Raw genomic sequence first — 16,287 nt, 5'->3', positions numbered from 1 at the left:
GAATGTGCATTGACTTCACGGACCTAAACAGGGCCTGCCCGAAAGATTGTTTCCCTCTCCCGCGAATCGATCAGATGGTGGACGCTACTTCCGGGTACGAACTCTTATCCTTCATGGATGCGTACTCCGGATACAACCAGATCAAGATGCATGTCGCGGACCAGGAACACACCAGCTTCCTCACGGATAAGGGTGTCTACTGTTACGTGGTCATGCCTTTCGGTTTGAAGAATGCTGGGGCGACATACCAGCGTCTGGTAAACAGAATGTTCAAGGACCAACTGGGGAGGAACATGGAGGTGTACGTGGACGACATGTTGGTAAAATCCAAGACCTCCGGGGACCACAGTAACGACCTTGAGGAAGCTTTCGCCGTGATCCGAAAGTACGGGATGAAACTAAATCCAAAGAAATGTACTTTCGGGGTCTCGTCTGGGAAGTTCCTCGGTTTTATTGTCAGCTCCCGCGGAGTGGAAGCCAACCCTGAGAAAATAAAGGCGTTCATAGATATGCCTTCCCCCCGGAAGCATAAGGATGTCCAGAGCGTTACCGGAAGGATAGCTGCTCTCAGCCGCTTCGTATCCAAGGCCACTGACAAGTGTATCCCCTTCTTCAATGTTCTGCGAGGGAACAAGAAGTTCGAGTGGACCCCCGAATGCGAAGCAGCCTTCCAACACCTCAAAGAACATTTAACCCGAGCTCCCATTCTGTCCAAACCTGTCGAAGGAGAGGCGTTGTTCTTATACTTAGCTGTGACTGAGCACGCAGTAAGTGCCGCTCTCGTCCGGGAAGATGGCCGTATCCAGCTCCCTGTGTATTACGTAAGCAAGAGGTTATTGGACGCCGAGTCCAGATATTCGATGATCGAGAAACTCTCCCTCTGCTTGCTGATCGCTTCACGGAAGCTGAGGCCATATTTCCAGGTGCACACCATCAAAGTACTCACCAACCACCCTCTCCGACAAGTCCTGCAGAAGCCCGAGTCTTCTGGCAGATTGCTTAAGTGGGCCATGGAACTGAGCCAGTTCGACGTCCACTACCAACCGCGTGTTTCCATAAAAGGTCAAGCTCTCGCGGACTTTATTGTGGAATGCTCGGGAATGAATGACCTCCCAGAAGATCCTGTCCCGGAACTTCCCACCTGGAAGGTCTATGTAGACGGAACCTCAAATGAAAAAGGAGCTGGAGCGGGGGTCATCCTAATATCTCCCCAAGGGCATCAGCTCCAGAGCGCCATCCGTTTCGCGTTCCCAGCATCCAACAACGAGGCAGAACACGAAGCCATGTTAGCTGGGTTACGACTGGCCAGAGAAGTCGGAGCCCAAAAAATCAAAGTGTACAGCGACTCCCTACTTGTGGTAAACCAAATATCCGGGGAATACCAGACGAAAGGCGAAAGGATGGCTGCCTACGTGTCTCTCTCCCGCGACCTACTGCAGCATTTCAAAGGCTACCAAATCCGCCAGGTCCCCCGGGACCAGAACTCACTCGCGGACACGCTGGCCAAGCTTGCAACGGACCCGGAGATTGAACAGTATGGCTTAGTCCCCATCGGGCACTTAGAAGCCCCCAGTACTGAGACGCGAAGGATAAACGCCATCATCGACCATTCCCACTCCTGGATAGGACCCATCCTCAGATTTCTCACCACCGGAGAACTCCCCACTGATAAAGCTGACGCAAGGAAGCTCCAGTATCAAGCTCCCCGATACGTGGTTATGGATGGAAAGCTTTACCGCAGGGGGTTGTCCATACCCTTCCTTAGGTGTATTGCCGGAACCGAAGTCAGCACCATCATCCATGAGATTCACGGAGGCTTCTATGGCGATCATACCTCCGGGCTGAGCCTCTCCAAAAAGATCCTTCGACAAGGATACTTCTGGCCCACCATGAAGAAGGATTGTGTGGATTATGTCAGGAAGTGTGAGCAGTGCCAGAGGTACGCCAAGGTTCCGCGAGCGCCGCCTACGGAAATTACCCTAATGACCAGCCCCTGGCCGTTCGCCGTTTGGGGCATTGACCTAGTAGGTTCCCTCCCCACTGGAAAGGGTGGAGTTAAGTACGCCATAGTCGCAGTAGACTACTTCACCAAATGGGCTGAAGCTGAACCTATGAACACGGTCACATCTAAAAAAGCACTGGATTTTGTCATCAGGAATATAGTGTGTCGTTTTGGGCTTCCACGGAAAATTGTGTCCGACAACGGAAAGCAATTTGACAGTGAACACTTCACGAACTTCTGTGCTTCGCATGGAATTATCAAAAGCTTTTCCGCAGTCGCCAGACCCCAGGCTAATGGACAAGTGGAAGCTGTAAACAAAATATTAAAGACCACGTTGAAGAAAAAACTCCAAGCCTGCAAGGCTCACTGGCCGGAAGAGCTTCCGCGAGTACTTTGGGCCTATCGCACAACAGAGAGAACTTCGACGGGGCACACGCCTTATTCCATGACCTTCGGTTGCGAGGCCGTCATCCCAGTAGAAGCTATGATCCCCTCTCACAGGCAAGACACCTACGATCCTACCCGGAACCATGCCCTCCTCCAGGAGTCCTTGGACATGATCGAAGAGCTCCGGGAGCAGTCGCAGGTCCAACTAAAAATGTACCAGGGCAAGATAGCCCGACACTTTAACACGAGAGTCCAGAGCCGTGCATTCGAAGTTGGGGACCTTGTCCTACGGAGAGTATTTCCTGCTACGCAGGATCCGGGAGTAGGAGTCCTCGGACCCAATTGGGAAGGCCCCTACGAAGTCCAAGAAAAAGTGGGCCATGGGACGTATCACTTAAAGAGACTCGACGGATCTAAAGTCCCGCGAGCCTGGAACGCGGAACACCTCCGCCGTTACTACCAGTAGGCCCCGGACCATCCAGTCGGAAGTCCTTGGTGAAAATAACAAAAGTGAAAAATGTGGAAATAATCCTCCCTGTTGTAAAACTAACGCCTAGCAGGCTATTTTAATGAAACACAGAGAGATTCACTCCGCTTTTACTGCACTTTTTATCCCTATGTTCAAAGCTGCGTTTTAACAAGTGACCACGCGGTCCGGAGACGTCCGGACCCCACGCTCACTTCGGGGGTATACATGGCTAAGGCATAGCCATACGCCCCTTGAACAAAACGTACACAGAACACCACTTATGTGCTAGCATTGTGTTTGAAGTTTTTAAATTGTTTTGCTTTAATTGTTACGCTTAGGTTTATTTGTTGCCATGAACATGCTTGCATTACGTGTCATATGTGCATTATGTGCTTAAGTGAAAATTGCCACGGAAATGCCTGCCATTATGTATCATGAGAATTATCTCCTGTGTAGCCCAGCGATGGACGGGACTGGGGGTTGAGGCACGTTCATAGAGCTACGCCAAAACACCCCCAACTCCTTGACAAGTCCTTTGCAGAATTCTCCGCGAGCTCTGTAGAGCTTTGCTTCGCAAGTTCCAGCTCCGGATCCCGCAAGGCGAAAGATGGCAAGATCCGCGAGCGCTGTAGAGCTTTGCTTCGCAAGCTCCAGCTCCGGATCCCGCAAGGCGAAAGATGGCAAGATCCGCGAGCGCTGTAGAGCTTTGCTTCGCAAGCTCCAGCTCCGGATTCCGCAAGGCGAAAGATGGCAAGATCCGCGAGCGCTGTAAAGCTTTGCTTCGCATGCTCCAGCTCCGGATCCCGCAAGGCAAAAGATGGCAAGATCCGCGAGCGCTGTAGAGCTTTGCTTCGCAAGCTCCAGCTCCGGATCCCGCAAGGCGAAAGATGGCAAGATCCGCGAGCGCTGTAGAGCTTTGCTTCGCAAGCTCCAGCTCCGGATCCCGCAAGGCGAAAGATGGCAAGATCCGCGAGCGCTGTAGAGCTTTGCTTCGCAAGCTCCAGCTCCGGATCCCGCAAGGCGAAAGATGGCAAGATCCGCGAGCGCTGTAAAGCTTTGCTTCGCATGCTCCAGCTCCGGATCCCGCAAGGCGAAAGATGGCAAGATCCGCGAGCGCTCTAAAGCTTTGCTTCGCGCGGATCTAGCCTCGCAGGGCTCCATGCCAGGTCCCTGAAGTCAGCCACCATGAGGTTCGCAACAACAGTTAGTTTTGCTTCGCAAAGATCTAACCTTAAGTCTAGCGACGCTCACCAAAAGAACTCCCGTTCCAAACAATGGAACGACTCACCTTAGCAATCCCAGCGAACAGTATAACTACAAGTCCCGGGATTGGCTATTTGCCTCAGGAAAGATAAAGTACGGTGAAAGGAGCCTGGCCGTTGGAACCAGGAAACCTTCGTAACCTAGAAACTACGTGGGGAAAGACATCATCCGTTAAAGCTTCAAGTGGGAAGTGCATAGGTTTTGGCCGTTGGAACCAAAACCCCATACGCCCCTACAACAGTTTCTACCGTATAAATGTCTACCCTAAGCGCAAAGATAAATAAAGAACTCGGCAGAAAAGAAAGGAGAATGCTATGATTATGGCAAAAATGTCCGCAATGAAAAACTCAAAATGAAAAACAATTAAAGATAAAACCCCTTCAAGCATTGGCGGTAACTACAGCGTCCACGACCGCAGCTTCGGGGGCATCTGTTTCAGCTGAGGCTGGCGGAGTCGGCTCATTGGAAGGAGGGATTTGGTCATGAGAAGGTTCAGAGATCCCCGCCTCTCCGGGATCTCCCGCCTCAGGAGCTTCAGCACGTTCGTCAATGTTGTAAGTTTGGACGTACGCCTCTGGGCCCTGATCCCACACGAGTAGCTTCTCCCTCATGGCTTCGGCATCATCTCCCAGATAGCCTAACACCTCCGGGTTCACTTTCCAGAGTTGATGCATGAGGACCACATGCGATATATTAATAGTCCTGTTCAGTATCACCTCAGCATCCTCCTTCTCCTTCAACCGCTCCGCCTCGGAGGTTGCCAGCTGTGCTTCCGCAGCAGTTAGTTGGGCCCTCAATTTTTCCATTTCGGCCTTGGAGGCATCCCGCTCCCCCTTAAGAGAATCAATCGCCTTGCGCTGCTCCCTATTTTGGTTCAGCACGGATTGCTTCTCGGTCACATGCCCCCTGGCAGTGAATTGCAAAGCCCCGATCTCTTTATCCTTCTCGGCGAGCCCCAACTGAAGCATAGACACGAGATCCCTGCTCCTCTTATGGAGTTGCTCCTCTTCGTGCAGCTTACTCTGAAGAGTAGAATATTCCTCTTGCCGCTTAAGGAGGAGATCGTTCTTTGATTGCAAGCGGGCTTCCAGGGTATCTTTCTCCACCTTGGCTTGGGACAGCTCTTCCCGGAGCTTGGAGTTTTCGGTCTTAATCCCATCCGACCGCTGTCTAAACTCATTCTCTGCCTTGGCCCGGTACTCTTGATATTTGGCAAGATATTTCTTCTCCGCCTCTTCTTCAGCCATGCGCCGTGCCTGATCAATCTTCTCCGAAGCCCCCAAGGCCTGTTGGGTCAGTTTCTGTTTCTCCGCCTCCAAGGCCTGGCGAGCCAGTTGGCTCTCCTCCAGCTGAACCAGAGCTGCACCAACCTCCCGGAACGAGCGTTCCGCGATCATAGAGGCCTGCAAGGAAAGACAACAGGATGAGCTAAAGCAGGACCAAAAGACAGGTGATCCCAAAAAAATAACAACTGACGGCTTACCCCGGACAGTTGCTGCTTCACAGCGTGTGTCAGCAACAGCGGGTCCTTGCTGGTGCTGATGGCCCATTTCTCAGAATTGAGCTCGCATAAGCTCAGGGCCATGTCCTCCATCATCTCAGCTCCAAACGGCGCCAATGCACGTCCGAACCTAGGCACCAGCCTCTTCTCCAAGGCTGGACCATCCAGAACCGCTCCGGCCGGGTGAAGAGATCTCACCCCCTCGGCCAGCTCAGCTCTCTTCACGGCAGACAAGTTATCTGCCCTTCCCTGAGTAACAGCCTTCTCCGCCTCTAGCCGCCTCTTAAAAAAGCTATCGGCCCGTCTTACACCCTCCAGGAGGGCAGCGGGGAAACTGGCTGGCTTCCGTGGGAAGTGGAACTTCAGGCCAGGCAGGGGAAGGTTAGTTGTCTGAGAGGTAGGAGACCCCGAAAGGGTGGACCCCCTTTGAGCTGGGGGAGGAGGCAGGCGGGGTATTAAGGCCCCGGTCTGTTTCTTTTGCTGCTGCGGCAGCAGAAGTAATTGCCCTTGTTGCTGCTACCGGTTTGGATGTTGTGGTTGCTGCAGCTGTGACGATGGTGATTGTGTCTGTTGTTCTTGTTGCTGCTGTTGTTGTAGTTGTGCTTGCTGTCGTTGCTGTTGTTGTTGCCTTCGACCAGGAGAAGAGTGTCTAAGGCGTTTGTTCTTAGCGCCCTCAGCATCTTCTCCGGGACGCTTGCTCACCCCAGTTGTCCTCATGGGGAACACAAGCCCTTCCCCGTCGCTACTGCTACTCGAGACCATCATAGTCTCGGAAGGCCCGTCAGCAGGGGACTTATCTACCCTCGGAGACGCTTGCGCCTCGCCACTTGTCTTCTTGGGGGAGGCAGCCTTACCTCCCCTACCAGCCTTGGTCTTCCGTCCTTTCCCCGTGGACGGGTCTTGGCTGGTGGCAGCCTTCTTAATAAGCAAAGTAACCCTCCCCAACATCTTGGCTTCGGGATTCTCTGCAAGAAACGTACAAAGCAAGGTTAACGAACCAACAAGAAATGAGAAAGAAGATAAGCGGAAGACAAGACAATCAACAACATAAAAGCACAAGCAAGCCCGCCAGCAGGGAACAAGAAACAAGAAAAAGAAAAGTTTGAAAGGGACGACCATGCACGAGAAACGTGGATGGCCTTCCCCGAGCAAAACAAAACATCGCTTCCTGCTCCAGGAAGCTCCCGTACTCCTTGAAGTCCGGGAAGGACATGCTGAGAGAAGAAGGGTCAACCATGATGACACCTTCTGGCAGACTACCATCACTCAGACACCAGAGGAGCTCATCTACCCTATCGCAGTACCTGTCGAAAGGTATCCTACGCAGATCTAGCCTAAGGAAACGGGGATCAAACCCCATCTGAGAGGTCCGGGAAACCTCAGACAGGCTGGGGGTGTGGATCAATCGAAAACTAGTCTTACCTCTCCCGGAGGAACTAGCCCTTTGAGCCCCTTCGTTAGGGTAAGCCGCGGCGTGGCGAGCCTCGATCTCCTCTTCCTCCGGCTGGGGGTCGGGGAACCTCTCCGCCCAACTAGGAGATAGAGTATTTTCATCCCGAGCAGCTTGGGTGATCACCTTAGACAGCTCCAGGGCAATCTGCTCCCGGATGTCAGCCGACACCTGAGTCTGCCCCCTACCACTTACTGGCTCGATATTTTGGAAGGAGGCGAGTAACCCATACTCCCTCAACGATTCGGAGGTCACAAGTCCCTCCACTCTCAACTCTTCCTCAGAAAGCCCTTCGTAGAACTTGGACCTCCTTATCATCTCCGCGCAGCGAGGTGTCCGCGGAACGACTTCTGCAAAAATCAAATACAAGCGTTAGAGATCCTCCCAAAAGGCAAATCAAACGCAAAGAAACAAAGTTGAAAAGGAAAAGAAGGAGCACTTACCAGGGATTTTGAAGTCCAAAGATAGGGCTGGCACCCTCTTCAGCGGGAAGCCAGTCGTCAGGAACCAGTATTCCCGGAGGTCTGGAACCCTCGCGGTATGACAAGTGGGGCACATCACGTCCGGGTGCCTTTCTAGCCTGTAAAACCCCACCTTGTCTGAGTGACCCCTCATAGGCTGAGACTTCAACCCATAAAAGTACAGCACCTCCTCCGGGGTAGGAGCTTCCAGTCTCCAGGACTTGCAAAAGATGAACCACCCTGCTAAGAGCTTGTAGCTGGGAGGAATTAACTGGAAGGGGGCAATCCCCGCCTTCACACAGAAATTGGCGAAGTAACTCCTTAGGGGAAAATGCGCCCCACACACTATGTGTGCCCAACTCCAGGCAATAAAGCCCTCGTGACTCTGGCTAGCTGACTCGCCCAGCACCGACAGACGGTGCCACATCAGACCTGGGATGTTCTTCAGGCCTGCCTCAGAGGAATACAGCTCCAGCATGCCATAATTCCTGAAAAGGTTCGGCTTTTGGTCCATCTCCCAGATGGAACTATTGGCGATTGGTGGGCTAGCCGCGACCACTTTCGCCTTTCCTTTCCCCTTTCCATCAGCGACAAGAGAGCCCTTCTCTTGGGCAGAGTCAGCCTCCCCCATAGCAAGGAGTTGTTCCTTTGAGATGTTCGTCACTGGACAAAAGAAAAGAAAGAAGAAAACACTCTAAGCAGTCAGCACCCTTGTCATACCCTAGTGGTATCAAAGGCGTCGGGGAGACCCTCCCCGAAAACTGCTTGGAGAGGCTCCCACCGAGCTTACCGAGGGGTTGGCACCATGCCACCCGAAGGGCAGCAAGGAACCAGACTCAGACCCCGAGCCTAAGCTCACCAAAAGAAGTGTTTTTCCAAAGAAAGACACCTTAAAGGCGTTCATGCTTATGCCCTAAAACAGCAAAACAAGGGACGACTTTCCAAACGCAAATCACCAAAGCATGCAGAAAAGGCTACTTATCGACTCACAATCGATCACATGCCTACCAAATCCCTATTCACGCATGCACATAAGCAATAATGGCAGAAACCTCTACTCTAACAACTACCAACAACCTAAGGTCTGAGAGGAAAGAGCAAAGTAGAAATACTTACTGATATTCGGGTAGTTGGAGGTTGAAGAAGTAACTGGATCACTGCACAGCACGATCACGAGAAGTAAAAGCTGCAAAGACGAACGGCGATTCAAACCAGGAACGTCGGGGAATAAACCCACTGCCAAATCAAAAAGAAAAGTTTCCAGATATTTACCAAAAGAAATGGCAAGTTCGGGGGAACGTAAGCTGGGAAGCCTGAGAGTTCGAAGGTTTGGAAATCTGAAAATCCTAAAGATGGAGAATCTGAAAGCGTAAAGAGGAAGAAAGGTCCTTTCCCTCGTTTTTATAGCAGGGAAGAAGCCGTTTCGAATTCCTCAAGTGGACGGTCCCGATCTTCCCATTCCATGTGCGTCAGATCCAACGGCTGGAGAGGAAGCGACGATCCTATTTATGACTCCTCGGATGGGAATAAAGTATTTATTTCCCATCATTACACCACCTCGGGCCCTGAGTACCATTAAAAACCGTCAAATCATTAGTCAGATGACTGACGCACGCATCCTCAACCAGTCGCCTCACGCACACGTCTTGGTCGCAAAACCATTCCCAGAATGACACGTGATCCTTGCCGCACTTGAGTACTTGATCTCAAACAGAAGAAATTCCTTTTCTCTTTCATACTAATACTCAGGCGGGAAAAAGGAACCCTTCCGGGAGCACAGAAGGTGCCCCCTCGCCTAGTCTAAGAAACTGATTGTACAAGCTCCCGGATCTCTCAAAGCTCCGCGACCTTGGGGGGTAAATGTTATCCAGATTTCCGGATAGCGTTTAGATTGATGACCTCGGGGAAGCAGAATTATCGATGTCTTTCACGGTAGGTGACCAGAGCTCGCGGATGGACAGAGAGGCTTCGCCTCTCCTGTTTGATATCCGGATTACTCTTCCAAGCAAGCACAACACGGAAACTCGTCGACTCTCCCGGACTCCCGAAGGATACCCCTCGGGAAGGCCCCTTCCAGGAGAGGCTCTTCGAGTGGTCTCCGCGGAAACAGTTCCGTGCCTCGCACAGAACAAAACCAAACGGTCGAGTCCGGGAGAAGGCATATTTGGAATGATATCCGTCTGACACAGGATCCCGCCTGACACGCCCGTCAGGTCAAAGCCGCACACACCCCAGCACGCCTAAGGGTACCTTTTCGCCTACTGTTCCGCTGACAACTTGGAAAAGACGGCTGACTTTGTGTGTTCCCCATACTTTCACGTAAATATACCCACATAGAGTCTTGTAGCCATGCGACTACAGTAATTGTATCCCCTATTTATGGCTGGTGTAATTAAGACTCATGTACGTAGAGAAAAACCCTAATCTGAAACCCTAGCTATAAAGACCCCTTCATTTTACAAGTAGAGGGACGACCAACAGATCACATAGCAAAAACTCTACCAAAATCTCTCTAGCTTCATCTTCTTCAAGAGAACCCGAGAGAAACATTGTGAGTGTGTGAAGTTCTTGTGCACCAGCCATCTTACTGTAACCTTTTCCAAGTATAATAACATCGACTCGTGGACTAGGGCTTGTTAACGCCTGAACCACGTAAAAACACTGTTTGTTTAGTTACATTTCAGTATTTCTACAGTTCTTATCTTTTTATTATTCTGTTAGTTATTCGTTTCCGAAAAACTCGGTAAACAATTGTATTAAAGGAAAGTTAACGGCCAAGGTTAGAAAAAGTAAAACAGATAGGTGCACACGGTTGTTGGAGTTGATCCATACTGATATTTGTGGGCCTTTTGTTCTGCCTGCTATGGGTGGTTATATATACTTTATCACCTTCATTGATGACTTTTCCTGGTATGGCCATGTTGAGCTCATTTGTGAAAAATCTGAATCTTTAGATGCGTTTAAGATTTTAAGACTAAAGTTGAGCTTCAAAAGGGGAAGAAGATCAAGGCAGTTAATTCTGATAGAGGTGGAGAGTATTATGGACGTTATGATGAAAGTGGAAGGAACCCCGGGCCTTTCGCTAGGTACATACAGGAATGTGGCATTGATGCAAGATATACAATGCCAGGAACACCCCAACAGAATGGAATTGCTGAAAGGAGAAATCACACTCTTCTTGACATGGTGCGATGTATGTTGATTCATTCTAGTTTGCCAGAGTTTTTATGGGGTGAGGCATTAAAGACTGCAGCTTATATCTTGAATCAAGGGCCCAGCAAGTCTGTCCCAAAGACGCCTTATGGGCTATGGTCAAGTAAGAAACCAAGCTTGCGTCATTTTCATGTTTGGGGTTGCAAAGCAGAAGTGAGGCCCTATAATCCGCAGTCTAAGAAACTTGATCCGAAGACCATTAGTGGCTATTTTGTGGGCTACACCATTGGATCAAGGGGTTCCAGATTTTATTGCCCATCTCACACCACCAGGGTTATAGAATCAGATAGGGCTGTCTATTTTGAGGATGAATTTGGTTCAAGTCAAGGGTCAAGAGAAATTGTTTTCAGGGAAGAACACATTTTTGTCCCTGTACCTGTCGCTTCCACTCCTATTGATGACCCTGTGATTGAGCAGATTCCGGTAGAAACTCATGATGAACCTCAAAATCAAGAACAAAGTGAAAATCTTGATATTGGGGATGATGAAGCTATGGTGAGAAGATCACAGAGAACCCGCAGGTCTGCTATTCCTAATGACTACCTTGTCTATTTACAGGAACATGAGTTTGATGTGGGAGACACTTTTGAGCCAGTTACCTATCAAGAAGCTATGAATAGTCCTCAATCTGTATTGTGGATGGATGCAATGAAAGATGAGTTGAATTCTATGTCACAAAATGAAGTTTGGGAGTTGGTTGAATTACCCAAAGGTTGCAGACCCATTGTATGCAAATGGGTGTATAAGATCAAACGTGACTCGAATGGGCAAGTGGAAAGGTATAAGGCTAGGCTTGTGGCTAAAGGCTATAGCCAGAAAGAAGGTATTGATTTCAAAGAAACCTTTTCACCTGTTTCCACCAAAGATTCGTTGCGAATCATTATGGCTATAGTTGCTCATTTTGATCTAGAACTCAATCAAATGGATGTGAGGACTGCCTTCTTGAATGGAGATCTATTTGAAGATGTTTACATGACTCAACCTATTGGTTTTGAGAAGTCTGACAAAGAACACATGGTTTGCAAGCTCAAAAAGTCTATCTATGGGCTTAAACAAGCATCAAGGCAGTGGTATCTCAAGTTCGATATGATTGTCACTGCAAATGGCTTCAAGGAGAATGTAGTAGATCAATGTATATACATGAAGGTCAGTGGGAGCAGCTTTATTTTTCTAGTATTGTATGTTGATGAAATCCTGCTTGCATCTAATAATTCTGATCTGTTGTCTGAGACGAAACAACTTTTGTTTAGCCATTTTGATATGAAGGATCTTGGTGAGGCTTCCTATGTGCTTGGGATTCAGATTCTTCGGGATAGGGCTAATGGTATTCTTCGTTTGTCTCAGAAGGCTTACATTGATTGGATCTTGAAAAGATTCAATATGCATGCATGTTCTCCTAGGAAGGCACCAATAGTGAAGGGTGACAAGTTCTCAAAGGCTCAATGCCACAAAATGATAAAGAGAGAGATGAAATGAAAGTCGTTCCTTATGCATCACTGGTTGGTAGCTTGATGTATGCTCAAGTATGCACACGCCCTGATATTGCTTTTGTTGTCGGTGTGTTGGGTAGATACTTGAGTGATCCTAGTCTTAGCCATTGGAAAGCGGCTAAGAAAGTCATGAGGTATCTTCAGGGTACAAAGGATCATATGTTGACTTACCGGCGAGCTAACACTCCTGATATAGTTGGGTTCAGTGACGCCGATTATGCAGGATGCGTGGATGATAAAAAGTCAACTTCATGCTACATTTATATGATGGCTGGAGGAGCTGTTTCATGGAAAAGTGTCAAGCAGCACTCACAGCTTCTTCTACGATGGAGGCAGAGTATATGGCGTGTTATGAGGCTACTTGTCAAACAATATGGCTGCAGAATTTCATTTCAGCATTGAGTGTTGTAGACTTTATTTCAAGGCCGCTGAAATTGTATTGTGACAACTCCGCAGCAGTAGCTTTCTCTAAGAACACTAGGAGTACTTCTCGCTCAAAGCATATTGATATAAAGTACTATTTTGTTAAAGAGAAAGTCGCTGAGTCCCTCATTTCTATTGAGGACACGCCTACCACTAGCATGTTAGCAGACCAACTAACGAAAGGCTTACCTATATGTGTGTTTTTAGAACACGTTGCCTGAATGGGATTGTCAGGAGCCTAGCTTGTTGAGCTCAGTGGGAGTTTTGTTATTTATGTATTGAACATGCTAGTATTTTGTATGGATTGCTTATAGCTTGTGTTTTATTCTGAACATGCATAATGATAATTGAAGCCACTTCTTCTTGTTGCTATTACGTATATATGTTTATATATGTATATACTATTGTTCAACGAAGTAACAGGTACAAAAGAAGATGAATACGCATAGTCTCAATCAATTGTACCTCATGCATGTTTGGTTTGATAGTTAATGGTTGTTATGATATTTAAATGTCTACAGGGTCAAGTCATATGTAATATTTGTATCCTATCGGTATAATATTATGTATGATTTATTTGATAGCCATATATGTGTTAGACAATATTATGGTGGTTTGATTATATTGTCCAAGTGGGAGAATGTTAGAATTATTGTTATGGACTATATAATCATAGACATTATTCTATAATCACAATCATTAACTAAAGTGCCTACTAATTACCAATAACCATAATGGGATGATTTACACTTACTAATTGCATTAGAGGCACATGGTAGCACCCTAATGACTATAGGTTGGCCCATTGAACCATAGTGCACCATATCTAATAATATAAGCCCAATAGGCCCAATATACCCCTTAGGGTAAGAAGGCATACGAGACATATATATATAACATATATGTTGTTGGGTGAAGACAAGCATGTGGTTTTGGTAAGGGTTGCTCTCCATAAGTTCTCTCTTGTATTGCGATTTTCTAATTTTGTTTGTGTAGATTGTGAGAGATTCAAAGATGAACATTGGAGACTCAATGTCAGGTATGTTTTATCTCTATATATTTAAATCAATGCTCTAAATAAAATGTGTTCTTGGATTGTTGCATGAGCATATAATGTTGTTTTGAATTTGATTTATGGATTTAATGCTCATAATATTGTTTACAATTTAACAATATATATATATGAGTGCACTCTTAATTGTTACTACCTATGGATAGTTACTTTAATTTTAACCATTGGATTAAGATCAATGATCCATATTTATAGTTGTTAATTAACATTTCAAAAATAAATTTTGATTTTTCAAATTTTTGGAAGGTTTACCTGATGAAAAAAGTGTTTATTATGAAAATATAATATTGTAAACGTTTCATTTTTCAAATATATGTCAATTTTTAAATATAGCTAGTGGCTTTTATTGGTTGGACACAACATTAATTATGACAAAAGAAAAATAACTAAATTCGAAATTAATGTAGAAAAAAAAATTTACCTGTTGGTGACTTGCTATACCAAGTCACTATGTTATCAAATCATCATAATTGTTAGTACCCATCTATGGGTAGTAAGCATTGTTTATAATTTTAATAAAAATCGGTTCACTGTTTTTTTTTAAATATATATATATAATAGAATGAATTATAGTTCTATAATATATATAAATATTTATATCAATAATCTCTACATATATGACATCTACACATAGCGTTGACATAGATATATATTTACATGAATACATGACATATATATAAAATACAATAATATTTAAAAAGAAATTAATAATAGAAATATAATAAGAATAGAAAAAGTCATAGTGTAGACAGTAGTATAAATGCATCAACTATTTTTAGTTTCTAATGTATTTCGCAATGTCCTATGGTGAATTTGATGAAGAAAAAAAACTTCAATCACTTGATAAAAAACCAAGTGTCACACGAATTTATAAGATAAAAATGATATGTATGCCTTATTATTTTTAAATAAACATGATTTAATTACTTAAATTATCATAAAATATTTTATTTTAATTAATTATTCATTTTATTTTTGTTTAAGTTTATGTTCTAGTTTTTTAATTTGGCAATGACAACAAAAGATTATATATTATATGTTTAATACAATATGAGTTTAATTAAATTTTATTTAAGTTATAAAATGTATGGTTTTATGATTTTTAATTAATTATCATTGTAAAATATCTCAAAAATATCATATTTTAATTTGTATAAGTATTTATTTATTTAAGTTTAAGTCATGTTTACAATCTACTGTTAAATATAAGAATATTCCGTTAAAGTTAAACCAAGAATTTCCGTTATCTACACACTTATTATATTATATATAAGATATAAGATATATTTACATGACTACAAGACATATATATATATATATAAATTACAATAATATTTTAAAATAAATTAATAATAGAATAAAATAAGAATATAAAAAGTCATAGTGTAGAGCAATATCTATTCTATATAAAAAGTGTGTAGATAACGGAAATTCTTGGTTTTAACGGTTTTTTAATTTTTTCCAGTTAACTTTAACAGAATGTTCTTATATTTAACAGTAGATTGTAAACATGACTTAAACTTAAATAAATAAATAATTAAACAAATTAAAATAAGATATTTTGAGATATTTTACAATGATAATTATTAAAAAATAATAAAACTAGTTTATAACTTAAATAAAATTTAATCAAACTTAATATTATATTAAACATATAATATATAATCCTTAGTTGTCACTGTCAAATTCAAAAACTAGAACAAACATAAACTTAAACAAAAATTAATTAATTAATTAAAATAAGATATTTCAAATATATTTTATGATAATTTAAATAATTAAATCATATTTATTTAAAAATAATAAAGACATGCATATTATTTTTTTATATTATAAATTTGTGTGATAGTTTGTTTTTATTAAGTGATTGTAGCTTTTTTTCTTCATCAAATTCACCAAAGGACATTGCGAGATATATTAGAATCTAAAAATAGTTGATGCATATATACTACTGTCTATACTATGACTTTTTCTATTCTTATTTTATTTCTATTATCAATTTCTTTTTAAATATTATTCTATTTTATATATATGTCATGTAATCATGTAAATATATATCTATGTGAACATTATGTTTATATGTCATATATGTAAAGATTATTAATATAAATATTTATATATAATATAGAACTATAATTCATTTGATTATAAAAAATATATATATTTTTAAAGTATCGTGAACCAGTTTTTATTAAAATTATATATAATGTTTACAATTTTTAAACTAAGCAACGTGCATTGCACGTTGCTTTTACCTAGTATATATATCTCTATATATAATAAGTGTGTAGATAACTGAAATTTTTGGTTTTAACGGTTTTTATTTTTTAAAAGTTCACTTTAATGGAATATTCTTATATTTAACAGAATATTCTTATATTTAACTGTAGTTTGTAAACACTTAAACTTAAATAAAATAAATAAATAATTAAAGTAAGATATTTTTGAGATATTTTACCATGATAAATATTTAAAAATAATAAATAATTAAATAAATTAAAATATGATATTTTTGAGATATTTTATAATGATAATTATTTAAAAATAATAAAATCA

This window comes from Humulus lupulus, chromosome 7, assembly GCF_963169125.1.
Source record: "Humulus lupulus chromosome 7, drHumLupu1.1, whole genome shotgun sequence".
In the NCBI taxonomy this organism is placed as follows: Eukaryota; Viridiplantae; Streptophyta; class Magnoliopsida; order Rosales; family Cannabaceae; genus Humulus; species Humulus lupulus.
The sequence above is the reverse complement of the archived record's forward strand: the minus strand, read 5'-3'. Positions refer to the sequence as shown.